The sequence below is a fragment of the Meleagris gallopavo genome, chromosome 8 (assembly GCF_000146605.3).
Source record: "Meleagris gallopavo isolate NT-WF06-2002-E0010 breed Aviagen turkey brand Nicholas breeding stock chromosome 8, Turkey_5.1, whole genome shotgun sequence".
Classification (NCBI taxonomy): Eukaryota; Metazoa; Chordata; class Aves; order Galliformes; family Phasianidae; genus Meleagris; species Meleagris gallopavo.
Window position 1 is genome coordinate 18,683,492 of NC_015018.2, and position 11,602 is coordinate 18,695,093.

The 11,602-nt window shown below is 41.2% G+C and overlaps 1 long non-coding RNA gene across 4 annotated transcripts; it reads right to left on the reverse strand.

Moving 5' to 3' along the window:
- Positions 1–4,547: 4,547 nt before the first annotated feature.
- LOC116216887 lies at positions 4,548–11,177 on the reverse strand. Of its 4 annotated transcripts, none has more exons than XR_004160510.1 (5): positions 10,861–11,177; positions 10,363–10,438; positions 6,637–9,621; positions 5,761–5,805; positions 4,548–5,071 (listed from the first exon to the last, which is right to left on the reverse strand). It is a non-coding gene; the product is annotated as an uncharacterized LOC116216887 (long non-coding RNA). The 4 variants fall into 4 exon arrangements; XR_004160511.1 differs by having other exon boundaries at positions 6,637–7,427; positions 9,499–10,438; XR_004160509.1 differs by having other exon boundaries at positions 6,637–10,438.
- Positions 11,178–11,602: the final 425 nt, after the last annotated feature.

Consider the following 11,602-nt stretch of genomic DNA (forward strand, 5'->3'; position numbering starts at 1 on the left):
TTAAATAAAATATCTGGGAATTTCTTCTTTGACAATACAATACTGTTTATGATATCAAACAGGAAATTAAGTCTTCCAGCTAAGGTGAAATCCAAGAATTTTTCCTGTTGAACAAGGAACTCTAGTGCGAGTTCCTATTTAGAAAAAAAAAGCTGGAAATTCCAGCCTCCTTAAAATAAACACAGAGAACCCTGCCTTAAAAGCTGCTGGTTAATTTCTCAAAATCAAAAGACTTTGAAAGGTCACTTATTCTAGTCCCATGCCTCAAAGCAAGATTAACTAAAATGTTTTTGCCTTATCTCCAGAGATGGAGACTTGAAATCTCTCCAGGAAATTCACACTGATGTTTCACAATCTCCACTGTTAAGAAGTCTGTCTTAATGTCAAGGAATCCTTGGTGCAGTTGCAGTTGTCTACACCTTGCCATATCTACTATGATATGGAGAAGAGATTGCTCCTTTTTACAATAGCCTTATACATAGAGAAGACGACTTATGTCAATCATCACGTTAGGAAAGGCAATAAGCACAAAACTGAAACACAAGCAGCTTTGATTGAACAGGAGAAAGAACTTCTTTTCTGTTAGGGAGACTGGAATGAGTTGCCCAGAGAGGCTGGAGTCTCCTCTCCTGGAGATATTCAACACCTACCTAGGACTGTGTCCAGACAATGTGCTGAAGAGAATTTTGCTAGAGCAGCGAGGCTTTACGAGATGATCTCCAGACATCCCTTCCTACCTCAACCATTCTGTGATTCTCTTATTCTGTGAAGACAAGTAAGGCCAATTGAACAAGCAATTCTTATGTTCACAGCATTTTTGCAAGTAATTTAGGAAAAAGAAAAGATATAGCATGGCTATATCAATTGTCTACTTTTGCTAACAATCAAGAGTTATTGCAATACTATGTTTTAACTCCATACTGTAATTTGCAAAAATGCTGGTATATTATTTATGTCTGTCCTTGCTCTCTTCAGCATTTTAAACACTCGAGTCAGTCAGTCATTTAAAATATAGCTACAATTCTGCAGAGGTATTATTACCATCTCAACAAAGGAAGCACTAACTGCACAAATTCTGTTTAAGTTCCAAAAATAGATGCCAGAAAAATAATAAATTGGTTGAAATGAATTTCCTTAGTCCCTCACAAGGCATCTTTCACAAGTATTTTATAAATGGCAAAATCTGCTGTCATAACTAGGTCTTAGCCTATTCCAGCACATTTTTATATATTCTCTAAATACTGATGCATGAGAATCCCCATGGAATTGGTCTCTGTATGAAATTGTTGGGAATTACAGTGCCTGGGATTTGAATTTCCAGGAGAAATGTTGCATTCATCAGGATAAACTTTGTGTTCCCCTAGATAAATTATTTAGATAAATAATCTAAAAGGGTTCTATGCATCTGTTTCCTTTATTCTGCTGTCATGCTATGGTTCTGCTGAAGAGTACTCTCTTTCCTGCCTCATCCTTCTTGAAGTAATGCCACAAATATTCAGTTGGAACTGAAATGTGTTTCTCAACTTTTACTGAATCATTAAATCACTGGAGTTCTGTTATATATTACAAGAATAAGGTATTATTAACACACTGCACTAACCAGAGTCCTTTGATCCCTGCCATGACACCTTTGCCACTTCATCCATTTTCTCAGTATTTTCTTAGAAGATGCAGCAAGAGTATCACCAGAAGAACTGATGTAGCTTTGACTTTTCTAAAATAAGTTATTTCCTAGAATTAGTCTATAAAATTTCATTTCAGTATAAGCCTTATGCTTCTTGTGACTGCAGCTCTTTGTGAACCATTTTAATGAATTTCTGAATCATTAATCAGCTCCTCCTACCTTGCTGGAACACTGCTGTTAAAAAAGGTGCTGTGTTCCTAAAGCCTAACTCCTTGCCTCAGCTGCCAGCCCCCAGTGCAGCCGGGACATCATGCCCCACAGTATGTCATTGCTCTGTTGTCAACAGCCACAAGCTGTTACTGAAGCCTTCCAGCACTCCTAGCTATTCTTCCTTCATGGAGCAGAAGCATTAAGAAGTATTGAGGTGAAGGTCAGCCTTTTTATCCAGGTAACAGTGAAAAGAGAAGAGGCAATGGCTTTAAGTTGCAGCAGAGGAGGTTCAGGTTGGATATTAGGAAAACTTTCTTCTCAGAAGGAGTGGTGATGCACTGGCACAGGCTGCCCAGGGAGGTGGTGGGAGTAACTGTCCCTGGAAGTGCTCAAGAAACGTAGAGATATGGTGCTGATGGATGTGGTTAATGGGCCTGGTAGTGATAGGTTGACAGTTGGACTACATGATCTTAGGGGTCTTTTCCAACCTTAATGATTCTGTGATTCTAAGATCAGTTGTGTCTATGGTCTACAATGGCAAGCTGTTTAGCTAATATACCTGCAGTGGAAAAGCAAGGCCCAGTCAGATCTAAGCAAGCAGCTAAGGTGAAGTGATAACACAGTACAAGTTTTATGCTTATAGAAATACCAGGACAGTAGGACAGCATAAACATTTATAACAATGCCAGGAGAAAATCCGGTCTGCTTCCTAAATGAGAGCATATGACTTCTCTCTCTGCAATAATCTAGATGAACAAAGGCTACTGGGAAACAGGAATCACATTCACAAATACCCATTCATCCTGCATGTCACCCATTTCTGGTGTGACTCATGTCCCAAGTTTGTCAGGCACAGACTACAGATTACATAATTAAGACCCTACAGGTATAATTATTTTGTGATCTGTCTCTGCCCTGAGGGGAGGCTAGCATCAGTTGTCAGATGACTCTGGTGAGCCAGTTTGTTACCAGTATAACTTCAGATTCCAAACAGCCTTTGGAGCACAAGCCCAGACAGGAATTTGATCTGACATTTGGATCTACATGACTGGAGATAATAGTTGGGAAGAAAATGTAGGGAAATGTAAGGAAGAACACAGTGCTAGAAAGTTGAAAGCAGTCACATAGCTAACACACTTCCAGGTAATGGCCCATCAGTTACAGTATTTGTCATAAGCCAAAATAAATCCTGATTCAGCAAAGCAATCCACCACTGGACTCCACTAAATCTAAAATGTCATTCCATAGGGTCTTACAGGTGTGTTGTGGTTTAGATATAAGTAGCATTTGACAACAGTTCACCTCAGCTACCCCTCCAGAAATCCACTAACCTGTCAAAGTGCTGTATTTATAGTGGCTTTTAAACATCCATGTTAGAATATGCAGAGCATTACTGCAAATGCACTGCAACTCCAGACATTGATATATCTATATTTTGACATTTACATGCTATTGCTTTATGTGACCACAGTAGTACAGATATCCAGAACACAAACACTTGTCAAAACTCACTTTCTACTTCATGATATGTTTTTCTTTTTACATTTGCCTGCCTCACTGGAGGATTAGCAGTGCTGGTGACTTAGAGACAATAGATCTCTGTCCAAGGGTTCAAAGTAACATTGTCATGGATCAGATGTAGGACGAATTAGCTTGAGACTGTTGGAAGACAGTCCTAATAATTAGGAAGAACTATAAATACATAATAGGGATCTAGCTAGAAATGTCAGCTGATTAGATACGGGATGCAAGCAGGAACCTAAATCTGAGCTGGAAAGGACCTGGCCAGAGTCCAGGCTGAGAAGGAGGCAGATACAGGACAGGGGAGTCCCAAGAGAGTCCCAGACCAACTCTGTATTTTCACAGGAACACACACTTCTATCACTTGCTGATTAGATGTGCTGCCTAAACAGAACCTAAAGAGGAGGAGCTTGTGCAGGCACTACACTCAGTCCAGCACTCCGGACTCAGCTGTGGACTTTTTCTTTATACTTTGCCTTAATACCAGAGCCAGACAATCACTATTTGACCTCCTCTGTGAAAGTCCCCTGCCATATTGGATATAAGGAAGGTTTTTACAATCTAAATCTCCCTTCTTTCAATTTGAAACCATTTTTCCCTGCCCTATCAAAATAGACTTTCTAAAGAGTCTGTTCCCTTCCTTCTTACAGCCCACCCTTTAAATACTGAAAGACTGCTCTTAGGTCCCCCTGGAGCCATCTATTCTCCAGGCTGAACAGTCCTAGCTCTCTCAGCCTGTCCACACAGGGGAGATGTTCCATCTCATAGATCACTTTCGTGGACATCCTCTGGATATGCTCTAGCAAATTCATGTCTCTCCTGTACTGAGGACTCCATATCTGGATGCAGTAATCCAGGTGAGGTCTCACCAGTGCAGAGCAGATGGGCAGGATCACCTCCCTCACCCTGCTGACCACCCTTCTTTTGATGCGGCCCAGGATACAGATAGCTTTCCAGGCTGAGGGCACATTGCTGGCTTACGTCCAACTTACCAGTACCCCAAGTCCTTTTGTCAAGGCTGCGATAAATCCTTTCATTCTCCAGCTTGTACTGACAGTGGGAGTTGCCATAACCCAGGTGCAAGACCTTGCACTTGGATTTGTTGGACCTTATGAAGGTCTCTCTGAATGGCATCCCATCTCCCAGGCATGCTGCCTGCACCACACAGCTTGGTGTCATCTGCAATCTGCTCAAGGTGCACTCGATGCCACTATCACTGTAACTGATGAAGATGTTAAAGAGCACCAGTCCCAGTACTGACCTCTGGGAGACACTACTTGTCACTGATCCCCATCCAATATTGAACCATTGATCACCAGCCTCTGGGTATGATCTCACAACCAGTTCCTTGTCCATTGAACATTCCACCCATCAAACCCACATCTTTCCAATTTGGAGAGAAGGATGTTGTAGGAGACTATGTCAAAAGCCTTAGCATCCCAGCATTAGGGTGCTTTCAGTTAAGTCACAGATTTAGGATCTTGAGGCCTTGTTTGTAAGTGCACTGGATGAGTACCAACCAAGAGCACCCTGTGACTGCACTAACTGCAGGTACCTTCAAGCTTACTCTGTCATAAGTTGGACATAAGAGACAAGCAGATCATCTGGAGAGAGCAGCAGGTCCGGATCAGACCCTGGCAGCTCTGAGATGTGGCAGCAGACTCCAGGTATTGCAAGAGGCAGCATACTGGTATCTGATCCAGGGGAATGTGGAGGCTGTATGAGAAGAAAAGTAGATGAAATATTTTTTAAAAAAGTAAAAAGAAAAAAAGAAAAAAAAAGACAACTGCAAATGAAAGAAAGAAGAAACAAAACAGATCTTAGGGTGTCTGTAGTGCTTGATTGCTATATTTCTGCCTTTGTTGTACCAATGCCAGGATAGAATATTTCCCAAACATCTGCTGTAAGTAATGCAGCTAACCACAGCTAATTGTACACATCTAGCCATAGTCAAAGTGCTTCCTTGTTTACAACAAACACTAAATAATACTTCAACTTATTACAAGGAATAGTCCCTTGGAAATTTTTTAGATCAAATTTTCCCCGTGTTTAGACGTCTGGCCTAACTCACTTCTATAGTATTATTTTTAATTTTTACCAATGTAAGTTACAGTAGAATCCTAACAGGACAATGTCTACTTGCCAAAGGACTCAGACCAGATCTCCAAGACAGCTGGTAGCAGTTGGCTGCCAGGAGCGTTATGCAACGGCTGCAGAAATTTCAGTTCCATTTGTGCATGGAAAGAATAAAAATACAGATCTGAAGACATCTCAGGTTTTGAGATGTGCGGGAAAAAGCCAAAACCAAAGGCTATAATGTGTTGCATCATGGTAAATGATCACAGGAACAGAACTTCCTATTGCCTAATATAGAAGGAGAAAGGAAGAAGAAAGACAATACATACAAGTCTGATGTCTAATGGGATGTTGGCCAAAAATAATTATAGGACCTAAACATCAAAAGAAATATATGTTTGAGTTTTGCTTTTATTAATTGAGCTAACTTCAATCCATTTTCCCATATTTTTAAATTTTCAATAAGTAGAACTGCAAATGAAGAGATTTTACTGACTTCCAGAAAGCTAGACTGTTCAAACAGCCGTAGCCATAGCATTTAAAGCAGAAGATAAAACTTTCACACAATAAATGACACGACAATGGCCCCATATAGGCCACAACTGCAAAAACTTGGTTTTCCTCCTCCTTCACTGTTAAATGATGGTGTCAAAAATAATAGCAAAACTGCATGGACAGTCATGTATCTTTCTCCTTCACCTTCCTATTCCCAACTCTCAGGCTGTTTTATTGGGATGTACTTAACTTTCTGCCATGAACGCTGGCATCCCCAGTGCTGAGGACAGAAATACAGCAGAATATCTGAGCTCTTTTTTGTTGATATACTATAGAAGTCAACAATTCAATTGCTCTTTAAAGGCCACCATATGCCAGCCCTGTGCTTTTTCCCTAAAGTGCAGCTGATCAGTGTCCAGCTCCTCTGCCTGTCCTCCACTGGGGCAGGAGATCAGTGGCTATGCATCGTCGCACAGCAAAGCTCAGCCTATTCCCTTACCCCTCTCCAGTAAGCCCTACATGCAGATCACTCCCTGTGTGCTCAGGAAGGACGCCATCAGGGACGAGTCTGTCACCAACAGGACAATTGCTACAAGCTACTCCCAGCTATGTTCTTCCTCTATAGTAATTTGAGAGCTCTCAGGGACTGAATCCAATAATTGTTCTGGCAACAGAAAAACCTTGGCACAGAGCTTCTCAGCCCCTCCTACCTGTTATGTATGCATCTTCTTGCTTGGAAATCACCAGCATGTGCAGCTCAGGATGATAGGCAAGATGGTTCTCAGTTTTATTTGTTGAGATATACCTGGAGCAAACAGGAAGAAGAATGTTGAAATGCTTTGCCTGATCTTGAGGGCATCTGCTTCTCACCTGGTGGTGGTGTATCCTTGCCAAGGATCTTGTTCTGAACAGAAATTTTCCACTGATCCTGCAAGGCAGTTTTGGAAGGAAGAGGAATTTTCTTAGCCTTCCCTCAAAGATCTTCATTTTCTCTCATCTATCATAAAATGTACTTCTATGAAGTACAGAAGCCCAAGTTTCCGTTCTAGTCAGAAGTAGGGGTCAAAAGTCCTGCCTTTCATCCTTACCAAGGGAAAAAGTTTAAGTTTCAGGCACCTTTGCAGAGCATTTCTGAAAGTTTGCTTCTGGAGACAGCTTAGTGTGCTTCTTCGCTCTTTTCCCCAAGGGACTCTCTCTGTGCCTGGCAAATTCACCATGGCATATATCACCAATACATCTCGCAACAACAACTTCACAAAAGGAGCTGATTCCCAGAACTGCTGTCCAGAGGGAGTTTGCCAGAGAAGAAACAATAGGCCATTTCCAGTATCATAACTCTCTTGTTTCCTGCCTTCTCTGTAAAGCAGAAGTTTAAGTCTTAAGAAGTTTGTACTTTGTAGAAGCAACCAGGCTAGCACCAAGGAGATGAAAGAAGAGACAGGATATGTCTGCAGAGCCATTGATGTCATCAGCTGAGGTACGGGCAGAGTAAGAAAGCACTCTGGAAATAGACATGAGGAGAAAATATGACGAGTAAACAGAAAAAAAGAGGAGCTGAATGATTATGTCATGTTTCTCAGGCAGTAGATAATACAGTTGCTTTGCAAATAGCTAGACCACTGTAACAGCAAGCACTCCTATCCTGATAAAAAGCTTCAGATGTCTTGCCAGCAAGACAGAAAATGTTCACCCATTATGCAGTAGCACTAGCCATTTTTACCCTCCTTTCATTATTTCTTGTCAGGAGAATACAGGAATCTCCACTCAAGCTCCTCCACTACTCAATACAGCAGCATCTCTTCTGCTCCCTTACAACAATGCATGAAGGTTCTTTCCCCTCTGCCCCTTAAAAACCAAACATCTGGTCAGTCTAACCAGAGCTAGCTAAGTCCCTCCATCTTCCCACTTCACTACTTCTCAATTCCTCTTTGGAGCATTTCCACTCTGCTGTGGTACAAGCACTCCCACCTCCAAATATTACACTCATTGTGGCTGAAAAAGAGAGAAATAAGATGTTGTGAACAGAATCAACCTGCTGAAGGTCTCAGATGCTGCCTCTTCCTCTGAGCTTGGTATGACGTACTAGCCACAGTTTCCATGTGTGTTTACATGGAAGTGGTTTGCTTTTCTTTGGCTGCCTGCTTGAGATTTGCTTTCTCTGTTTGTTTGCTTCCTTCCCTCAGTTCTCATCGTAAGCAAAAGTTTATTTGCAGTGGTATGCAGATCTCTCTTTGACCACTATAAAACCATGCACAGGCTGCATTTTCTTTCTTTGTCTGAGCTGTCTTAAAGCTAGGTGCAAAGACAAACATCAGTGCACTGCCCAAGTGCCTTTTCAACATGACAGAAAGCTTTTTCTTTCTTTCACTTTTTTTTTCTTTCTATCTCCTCTCTCTTGCACTCTCTCTTTTTTTCACTGACTTAGCATAAGGCTATTCAAAATCAGCAAACAGCTGTTTTATTCCCTCCTACCACATGCTAAGCAAGACATTGTCTCTCATCTTCTTCCAGGACATGCCACTGCCCTGCCCATGGAGCTGTAGGAGCGTATGACACAGCAAGCCCTGCATAAGGCTGCTCCCTATCAAGGCAGAGGGCACCCTGGCACCCACACACTTCTCAGAGCTGCTAGCTAAAACTCACACCACAGGCACAGTTTCTGCTGAGCCCCTCTGACTTTCCTTGCACTTCAAGCTCGAGTTGGCCTCCTACGTGGAATTAGGGTAGAAGCAGCTACGTGCTTCAAAACCCTACTTTTCCCTTCCTGGATTCCAGTGAGGCAGTGGACCTGTGTCTGCATAAGTAAAATGCGAAAAAATAAATCTATTTAAACATCACTGAAAAAAAGAATCATATTTTGTAATGACAAAGGTAAACTCTAGTGTCATGATGTTATTTCCACTCAGTAAAGTCACTAAAACTAGAAAAAAAACAACACTAAATTCCCTTCTAGTTAAATGAGAGAAACTCTACTGAATTCAATACTTCTGCACTGATGCATGAGAAAACTTGATGCCCATGTTGTTTAAACCTTTAGGCTGGCACCTATGTAAATTATCAGAACTTGAATGCAAAGTCCAACCATTACTGAGAAGGTCTGAGCTCTAAGCACCACATGGAGCAAAACAGATCAAATCCAATCGCCCCTGCAAAAACTGCAGTCCTGGGGGCTTGACCTTCACATTTTAGAAATGTTTTCATAACTTAGAGACTCCTGTAAGAATAACTTTTTGGTTGCATATTGACGTCATGACTTTTTTTTTTTTAATTAATGCAGCAAGTCATCTTCTGTGCTATTTTTTTCAAACTCCTGCAGAATCAGAACAGTGATGAAAAAAAAATAATAATAAAGGAAAAAATAAAAAATAAATTAAATACAATCCTTGTTACAAAGTTAGTACTATCTGAAATTCTGCATCTACTTACTGTTAATAAGGAAGCTATTAGAACATTTGGTCAAAGGTCAGGAAACAGCAGGGGCTAGTTTGGAAGTTTGCTGTAACGAATTAATAGATACAAATGGAAATGTGATTGGAAAACATTTTTTCTATGTCAAACAAAATTCACCTTACCAGGAAACCTCAGAAGAAGCAGAAGTATTCTATGCCTTGGAACAAATAGCCCAGCAAGTCCGATCTTGTACGCACTGAATTCAGTGGGAGCTATTCCAGTAGGTTCTCTGGAAATCTTAACCACTCAAATGAAATATGAGCAAAAATAAGACCTTTTTGTATCAATGTTTTAACAGAATACTTGACATTTTATTGATTTACACAAGATACTCAAAGGCCTGTGGAAGAGAAATCTCCCCTATCCTACCGAAAGGCAACAAATTCTCTGCTTTGCATCAGTGAGGATTTCACCAGTGCTGGCACTTTGGAGTGCAGCCATAGGGTAGGGAGGTACATTTGCACAGCAAACAAAGCAGTAAAATGCCTGGGTTTTGTTCTGAACCATGAAACAGTCATGACTTACATAAACTCCCAATTCCATGCAATTAGGCTCAAGTTTCCTCCAACTCCCAGAATACAAATGGCAGTCACAAAGCCTTCCTTACTGCATACCTGAGAGTCATAGCCCAGAACGTCACCTTCAGACCTCCCTGCAGCTATTGTGCAGCCAGGATCCTTAAAGAGCCTGCAGTATCAGCACAGGTAACAGGGTGCCAGCAGTTGGCAGGCAATTTGACTTTTAATTTGCATACTTTTTTTGAAATTCTGTCTCAGCAAGCCAATCTGGACATACCATTCAAATTTTAAAGAGTTACAAGCATTTTTCTTTACAGATGCCCTTAGAATTTAGCTGGCAATAATGTCAATAACGTTATGTAAAGATGCTACGCCTGCCTATTTGCCAACAGAAAATTAATTGAGCATGAACTACTATGTAGACACCAAATGGTGAAACTTTTCTTCAGTCTCTGTTCTTCTACTCACTTTCCAAAGAGATCATGCTTGTGGTCTTGGCAGTTGCTTTCCGTTCTATTCCTGAACAAAGATCTCTATGGATTTGCTGTGGGCATAAACACGTATTTGTAAGAGTGGCAGCTGTAGATTCTGTGGCAGAGGAGCAAGAAGATATTAAGAAAAGCTAATAAGAAAGTCATGGAATAATTTCTGCACATTCCATTGTGTTTTCAGTTATTGCTATCAGAAAACATTTGATCAGTGGTTCATTTATATTAATCTATCATACACACACACACAATAACAATAAGCAACACAGAAGATTGAAACCAGTAATGAATAGAAGTCAGCAGACCACTGCAAATTCGGAGTTGTCCCCAGGGCTAGGCTAGTTGTATAAAAGGATGAAATTCAAATTATTCTACTCTATGCAAATAAAATCCAGCAAAATACCAGAAATAGACTCCTTATAGTCAAAGGAAAACATAATGAGACAAGAAAATAGGCTTTCAGAATGACCATGCTTACATTCCTCGTGAAGAAATGGATTCTGTGGGATGAAGAAATTCTGTGGAGTGACCTTTGGCCTCTTCAATCCTGGAAAGAGATATACAGACATGCCAGCAGACTCCTCCAACACCAACATCCCCAACTCTCCACAGCACCAAAGTTTTAAGGGCCCCTGCTCTCCTGCAGATGAGAGCTCCTCAGCTCCCCAGAAACAGCAAGGCAGAATGCACAGTACTGCCTGCATAGCTGGAACAGTCTCTCCTGGAGTCACTGCTGTGACCCACACAGGTTTACAGCAAGAACTGCTTAGTCCTTACCACAGTTAACCAGCTCACAAAGACTGATATCTATTTTGGTGGGAAAGTTGTCCAAAGCAGGCGTTGAGAGCACTAAAGAATTCCCCTGCATCACTTCCTCCGCTCCACTCCATCCTCCACTTCCTCTGCTCTACTGCAAGGCAGTAAAACTGCAATCCACTAGCAATTAATGCAGACTTACATGATTACTCTGCCTCCTGTATAGCACTCTGTCTGTCTTTGACATTGTTGCTTCTCCACTGAACAACTTAAAGATCTGACAGTAGGATTCCAGCCAAAGCACATTCTCCCAATGGCACAAAACCAGACAATAAAAAGGGAGATTTTATAACAAAGAAAGAGTTACGGTGCAAGTTTACTTATATTTGACATCAGGGAGTCCAGATATGAGCTACGACCACAGAAGACTGGCATCCCATTAACTCTTCTGCTTGCACAATGCT